An 8,185-nucleotide genomic window follows, 5' to 3' on the forward strand; every position below is an offset into this window, starting at 1 on the left:
GAGCAATTATTACCTCATTATGATCATAAAAATATGAGTGACAGACTTTTTAGATAGATAAAAATTGAAAGGATATTTATAAATTGTTTTATTACACAATATTACATGCTTATTCAATAAAATTTAAATTCAAGTGAGCAAAAGAAAAAAAACTAGTGATGGTGAAGAAGGAGTATTACCGAAAGCCTTGTTATCTTTAGGATGGTTGGAAAGTCAGAGGCCTGGGGTGTTAGTAGCAAACACTTACTAATCTAGAATGATAAGACCTTAGATGTAATGGGTGAGGCTTTATAGGAGGCTAGATTTTTATATGCTATTAAGACTCTATCCTTCTCCTTCCAAATAATTCTTAACTTGTTGCCAAGTTAGGAAAAACAGACACAATGCAAGGCATTTGACCCTGCAGAAACCATGCTAAAATATTGCTTTCAGAGTTTTGAAAGACAATGATATCTTTTCTTTACATACCGAATCTTAATGGGGCTTTGCCTTCCTTGAAGAAGGTAAGTGTCAATGGTTTTCTTCCTTTAGATCTCGGGGAAGAGGCTGTTTTTAGCTGAGGGCTGCTGCTTTGCCTGTCACCGCAGTGCTGTGTAGGATGCCTGGTAGAGAAGGCAGCTGGAAAGGAGGAAGTCAGAAAGTGAATGCATGTAAAGAGAGAGCTCTGGAATAATAAGAGAATGTACTAGGACTCCCGCACTGGGCAAGTGCAGTTTTTCCAGGCACAGCAGACCAGGGTACCTCCTGGGAAATTTTATTTGTTTGATGTTCCAGGAAGATCAGAATTATTTGTACCATTTTAACGATATTGTAAGGATAAAAATATGTTTCCTTGTGCATAGTAATTAACAATAGTCTGCAGAATGGAATATTCCAGGACTTAGAGAATGTTAGGCATTTTATCAGCTACAGCCAGCAGATGGTGTTAGTGTACCATAAAAGGCAAATAAATTGGGCTTGGTGATGCTGGGAGGTTCAGTTTTGTTTTGCTTTGTTATTTAAGCTTGACAATACCCATCTATATATTCTGTGGGTGCAGTGTGTTTGATCCCAGTCTGATCTTAAACTTGTTTTATGATGATATCATTATTTTTTACTGCTGCAAATTAACTGTCGGTTTCAATCTACCCCATGTTTCAGCTGCCTTCAGGGATCATCTTGTCAGTTATGCAGCTTTCCAATTTTATGGCTGAGATCAAGAATGATTCCTTACAGGCACATAGGAAACACGATGTGTCTTTAGATTGAAATGTGAGAAAGTGGAGGTGAACTTTGCTACATGGCCAATACTGTAGGTATGCAGGAAAGATAATAGCAACAAAGGTCCCAGTTCAGTTGGAAATTTGAATGTCTTGACATTTACTCAGGTGCAATCATTTGTGGAAGTATTGATAGTGACTACTATCAATGGAGTGAGATGGAGTTAGATGACTTCCAATATTATCTTACAGAGTTATGTTCAAACATGTGAAAATGTAAAGAGGAACTATGGGCAATAACAATGCTTCCAGATCCATAGGAAATTCTTTCACTAGGACATAAAATACCATACATAGTCATTTATTCATTCTTCTTTACATCTAATGCTAATAGAGTTCCTACTAGGTGCCTGCTTTTGTTCCAGATGCTAGAAAGTCTTTTTGACCTTATCAGTCAGAAACTTGATTGCTCCTAACCTTTTCTTGAAGTGTAAGGGCAAAAAGAGATTAAGATCCTCTTTATAGAGTTGGTAAAGCACCACTGATTGATGGTAAACTTGAAGGAGAAAGGGGTCATATTCCAGCTTGTCCCAGTCAAAGATTTCCATCAGCAACATAGTCATAAATCTGTCACTGAATTCTACTACCAGTTAGCACACTGTCCAAGGATGTACTGAGAGACAGAAAGAAATCTCAAAAGCCAATAAAATAGGCCAGGCTGTTTTTCAAATGTTGAATGGAAAGAGTAAGCATGGATTCAAACTCCCTGCCAAATTATCTGGAGTGTACAAAATGTTCGTTCCTCTAGCTTCCTAAGTAGTGTTATACCTGCTCCTAGCATTTGCCAGTTTTTATCAGAATTAAATAATAATGGCTACCCTATAGCATGCTCAATATGGGCCAGGCCTCTTCCAGGTATTAATTCAGTCTTTATAATACTTATTCAAGATAGGCATTATTATACTCTTTTTACATATAAGATAAATAATGCTTAAAGAGGTCAATTAACTTGCCTGGTAAATAGCCTACCCGGGAATTTAAAAAAGATCTGTCTGTTCATTCTTTCCCCAATAAGCCATAACACCCTGTCTTTTGAAGCATCGTTTGCTATAACACTGTTTTATTGGCTACAAAAGGGATAAAGGCATCAATCTCAAGATTTTTGCCGAGAGCATGACAGATGTAAAGGTGTCAGGCAGAAGATATAATATTCAGGCCTCTGAGGGGTCCCATCGTATAGTCTGCAGAGCTTTGCAATGTCGGGAAACAAAATCAGCAGACATGTCCTGGAGGTTCAGCCAGCAGAAATGGGGTGGCTTGTTCTAAGCAAGGGCTTCAGAGCAGCAGACAGACTGTGGAGTTAAAGCCAGGTAAACAAAGCATAGTTAGAACTACCGCAGTAGGAAAGTCTTTGCTTGAATACAGGGAATAGAGGATTGATAGCACTGCATCCGTCTTTTCAGCTCCACTGTCAGGCAAGGATAACAACACGGCCAGCAGAAGCATTTGAAACTCAGGCAGCCACCGGTATTTATTTATAGAGAGAAAATGAGCAAGGTGGGATAAATGCACAGAAACCCTTTGAACACTAAACATAGTGCAAATGGGTTCACTATTGATTCTTAGCGGAAATGTTCATGTCTGCCTCATGAACAAATATTACTCCTGAGACCACCTTGAACAAAATATTTAGTCTGATCTCTCCAGACTGCATATACAAGCTCATTTCTCTCTTTATGTTTTAGGACTTTTCGCTGAGTTGTAGGCTCTGTGCAACAGTCCCAGAAGACTTTCACAAGAGAATTCAGACAAGAGAAAATAATCCTAGGTGATTGTGCAGGGGGTTTCCATTAAAAGGTATCACAGACATACTGAAGGAGAAGAATGAGAAATTATAGGAACTTAACATAAAGGAACAGAAAGGCATAAAATCAGCTGGTGTGGCAGACATTGGAATGACAGGAAGCAAACTTGTCAGACATTGACCAACTTGACTCCTTTTTCATATGCACATGATTGAATCTATTGTGACCTGGACACAGCTGAGTGTGGAGAACTACTTAAGGCAGTTTAAGAATCCATTAAAATCATTAAATTTCTTCTGAGCTAGCCAAAACAATCAAATTTATGTCCAAGTGGAAACTAGTTTAGCTGCCGATCTTACTTACCTTTCATAAGAATTGAAAGAAAAATCTTATGCAAGGTTCACTCACAAATGCCTTCTAATGGTTCTTCAAAAACATTCTAATCAGCCCCAGTCAAGAATGGCTTCATATTTATGATCCTGAAGGCAGTTTTCAAAATGTGTTGTGACTTCATTAGAATAGTCTGTGAACTCAGATTATCCATAGAATGGAATTGAGTCATCTGTAACCATAACATAAGTGACTTTAAAAAAAAAATCAAGCTGCATATTTATTTGATTGTTCAAAGTTCTCAGTGCATTATCTGGATTGCTTGTCCATTTCTGTCTGGGTTAGTGTCAGAAGTTTTCAATTGCAAGTCCCTCCAGGGCAGGGCTGATGTCATTTCCATCACTTTGGGAGCCCCAGGCTCCTCATCCAATAAGCATTTCTTGAGTGCCCATTATGAGACAGGAGTTCTCTTCAGGGGCACAGTGCTCTTCCATCTAGAGATGGCACTGAAGACATCTTTTTTTTTTTTTTTTCCTGCTGCATAAATAAATATAAATGCATGCAGAAAATTAAAGCGTTTTTTGTTTGTCTGTTTTTTGTCTTTGTTTTTGTTTTTGTTTTCTGCAAGTTGGTCTTTTCCTTCTCTTGATCTGTAGAGGGAAGGAGTAAAAAATCAGATATGTTGTTTTTTGAATTTTGAGTGTCCATTTCCAAGCTAAAGCTGATGATGTTGGTACAACTGGTTCAACCCTAAGTGACTTGCCATTGTGTGCTCTGTCTCAGACATTTGGTTGTCTTCTTTCTTTTTCTTTCTTTCTTTCTTTCTTTCTTTCTTTCTTTCTTTCTTTCTTTCTTTCTTTCTTTCTTTCTTTCTTTCTTTCTTTCTTTCTATCTTTTTATTTTTATTTTTTGCTTTTGCTTTAATCACCTCATAGACAGGAAATAAACACAAAGCATTATCTCAAAAACCATACCTACAAACTACTAAGGCTCTTTTATGCCTAGGGGCCACCTACCAACATCTGGGAGGCACTTTTGGTAGTTGAGCTGTCTTGAGCCTGTAAACCACATGATATTCGCAGCAGATCTAGGAAAACAGGAATCCAAATATATTGATTGATGTCTTTAGTTAGATTACCAAAGGTCTATCAATCTTGGGAGCCTCATATGTTCAAAATTCTGTCTTTGTGGAAATGTTGGTATGGCTGCATGGACATCTGGAATTTTTTCATTTTGATATAAAGCATTTATATTTGTAGAAACTATTGTCTTTTTACATTCTTTAATCACATATTCTGGATAATGTTGCCAAAGGTAGAAAATGAAATACAACTGTCCCTCTGTACCCATTGGTTCCAGGACTGCCCCCACCCCAACTCCATGGGGACTAAAATCTGAGGATGCTCAAATCCCTTATATAAAATGAAGTAGTATTTGCATATAACCTACCCATATCCTCTTATATACTTTAAATCATTTCTAGACTACTTATAATACCTAGTACAATCAGCCTTTGTAGTGACTGATAATTCTGTTCTCAGACTCATGATCTGCCACAAGCTCTTGGCCAAAAGCACCCATCACATTTCATGGCTGTGCTCCTCCTGCCATGTCAGAAAGGGCTAAGTTCAAATCATACCAGGTCCTGGGGAATGCACTCGTCAAGGAGGTGTTAAGGTTTACTACTTAGGCACATGGACTTTGGAGATAGATCACCCAGATTCAAATCCCAGCTTTGCTCATTATCACTATGTGGCCTTGAAAATTTTATTTAACCTTTAAAACTCTCTTTTTCATCTGTAGTTAGTGAATAATAGTAATAGCCAATATTTATTTAAACTGTTTCCAGTTTTGTTTTGTTTCCATGTGCTAGATTCTATGTTTAATGTTTAACATGTACTAACTCATTTAACCTTACAACAACCTGTGAGGTGGAAATTATTTCTATCACTATTTTATAAATGAAAAAAAAAAAAAGAAAAAAACAGAAATACATTTTTCTGGGAAACACGGCTAGTAAATGTTCTAGCTGGGCTTCATCCCACTTACTAGCTTGTGTTCTGGAAGTGATAACACTTCATACTAGCACTGGACTCTTGACAGTGCCTGGCACCTTTAAACATGAAATAAATGTCCATTAATTCTGTTAGCAAGGAGGCTATTCCTCTGGCTTTAGTGCTGTTGTCCACCTAGTTTGCATTTTGCTCAGTCGAATTTCTGTAGAGGTAACATTCTCTGTTATGAGACTGAGCTCAGGCTCATTAAGGAGGTAAATTTGTATCAGTGCTAATTTAGAAAGCCATTCCAATCTTAGACTCCAGTAGACACGGGAAAATTTTAGTAAGAAGTTTTTACTCCTCTCTTCTTTTCCACATTCCTCTCCTTCTCATTTTATGAATGTGTTCACTAATTCTCCCCAAGTAAATATACAAATTTAAAATAAAGTCATACTCTCTTGCACCAATAATAAAACTAAAAGGTTCCATTTATTTTCACAAATCAAAATTCTAATCCCAAGATGATATATCAACTTGATCTGAGTATGAACAAAACTGTACTGACCCCCCAGTATTCCCTCTAGAGAAGGTCAGGACACACTTGTGGCCACAAAAATGATCACTGAGCCCCAGTATAAATAGCAGTGAATTGGTCATGCTGACCGACAGCTTCTATAGCCCCTTGGCTAAAAGATGTTTGGAGAAGGGTCAATAAAAACTAATTATAACTTGAGGGTCTTGCCTTGATTATATGAGGCTAGGGTTAGAAGCCCTTGCAAGTTACAATTTTGCTTACTTTTGGGAAATAATTTTTTTTTTTTTAACAGATGTAGATAGAGCAGAGGAATAAGGGAGGAGGCCAGAGGGTGCCTCGTAATAGCTTACAGCTGTTCTTTAACCGGAAGTTAATCTGACTATCTTCTGGGTCTTGGCTTGTGATTTTTTGTCATTTCAGTAAGTGTTCTGCATCTTCCCTGTCACAGAAAATGTGGCTTTCCTTATCTGTAAGGTGTCTCAATTTAGTGGAAAATAGAATTGAGTCCACAGCCCACTCCCTGTTCCAGGAATGTTTTTCTGAAAATAGGAAATATATAATATGTAGGCAGGGTGGCTAGAATTAGGTTGGATCAGTATGAAACAGGGAGATTTGTTTGCTTCAGAAAAAAATCTCCCACTGCCTTGTCTGGCTGCAGAATCCAGGACAAATATCTGGACTCAGAGGTATAAAAATCAAATCATTCTTGGTGGATTATTATAATGATGACCCTCCCTATGGATTCCTACATGCCCTTTTAACAAAGCCTTTTCTGGCCTAACTGGCATTTCTATTTAAGGTTTTGAAACCATTATATCTAATGCCTTCTCTCCTTGATTAGGTCAAAGAGAAAAAAATGGACTTTCCAATGGAGATAGGCAAGTCTTTTCTTTCTTTTTGTTTTTATAGTGAACTCCAATAAAAAACTGTCTATTCTCTAGACATTCAGATGAAATTAATCACCTCAAAATGGGAAGGAAGAAAGTTGGAAGTGCAAAATTATATGGCTGAGGTTTCTTTCTTTTTTTTTTTTTTTGGCTTCAAAACACCTATCTGGGTGAAGACTACCAAATGTATTGCTATTCGGCCTTGAATTTCTTATTTTCTCTCTACCTGTTGGATAATAAAAGCTCAGATTTGTTCTGACTGTTTCAGTATACCACAAAGCAACAATGAAAACTCATGTCACTCCATCTCCAGCATAATGTCTGGCAGGAAAGAAGGGAAAATAACTCAAAGCATGTTTGGAATTTCTAGTACCCCTAACTGAGAAATGGGAAGGGTCACAAACCACAGCAGAGTGTACATTCTTACTTGGTGAAGGATCTCTGTGTAACAGGACTGACGGAATGCCAAAACTTTTACCTAGGAAGGAGACTTCTTTCTACTCCCCCAAATCTCTCAATCGAAAACTTCATTCTTCCATTAAAAAAGAATTGTACTTTGTGATTTATAAATTTTATTCACTTTTTCTTCGAGTTGAATGTTAAGGTTCTGCCTTGTGCCCTTAACTTAATGGATATTCTCAAAACTGGCAGCTTTTCTTTCATGCGGGAAGAAGGAATAATTCTGAATTAAGAGCACCAAAATAGGTTAAGGGTACATTATGTCAGAGGCTGTGGACTGTTAACAAGCAAAGGAAGCACAAGTCATAGGGTATAATACAATTAAAGCCAACTGGGTAGGACTGCCAGCCATTGCAATCCCCATCACTTCCCCTGCTGATGCCAGAGGTGATCCTTTCCAGTCTGTCTAAAATTTGACAGAGCCCTATGTATTTTTCTAATTTCTGAGTGAATCACAATTAGCGAGCCTAATAGATGCTATGGGTGCTCTGCCTGGATCCCTTCATCAAACCCATGCACCCTTCCTTAACTGCTGTGAGTATTGGTTGCTAATAATCCACAACTGCCATCCCCTGCACTCCTTCCAGAGAATAGCTGATGGCAGCTGTCTTCCTACAGCTCATAAGCCTACTACTAAGATCAGGCAGTGATTGATGGATGTGGGGTACAAATGGCTGGACCCTCACATCAAAGGAGAGGGTCATAATTAATTTTGTAGTGTAATCCCATGGATCAGGTCAAGACCAACCTGTATAAGGGATCACATCCTTGCTCAGCCCTTTCCTTTTCCCCATCCTGCTTGTCATATCTCTCCTGAGGAGCTTTCCCTGAAGAGCATCCTTTCAGTCAACTTTACACAGCAGAACTACTGTCTTAGGCTTTAATTCCAAGAGTGTTTAGGCCTATGACGGTGAGTTTGCCCATATATTTTAACTTATTTTGTCCTGATAAATTAAACAACGCAATATCATTG

The 8,185-nt window shown here is 38.0% G+C and overlaps 1 long non-coding RNA gene across 1 annotated transcript in view; it reads right to left on the reverse strand.

Moving 5' to 3' along the window:
- Positions 1-3,504, reverse strand: part of LOC112470271 — a 42,632-nt gene extending 39,128 nt beyond the window's left edge. Inside the window, exons 1-2 of the long non-coding RNA XR_003042912.1 lie at positions 3,368-3,504; positions 469-618 (exon numbers count right to left, since the gene is read on the reverse strand). This is a non-coding gene — a long non-coding RNA (uncharacterized LOC112470271). The remainder of the gene's footprint in view (positions 1-468; positions 619-3,367) is intronic.
- Positions 3,505-8,185: the final 4,681 nt, after the last annotated feature.

Source organism: Pteropus alecto, unplaced genomic scaffold (genome assembly GCF_000325575.1).
Source record: "Pteropus alecto unplaced genomic scaffold, ASM32557v1 scaffold3, whole genome shotgun sequence".
Taxonomy (NCBI): Eukaryota; Metazoa; Chordata; class Mammalia; order Chiroptera; family Pteropodidae; genus Pteropus; species Pteropus alecto.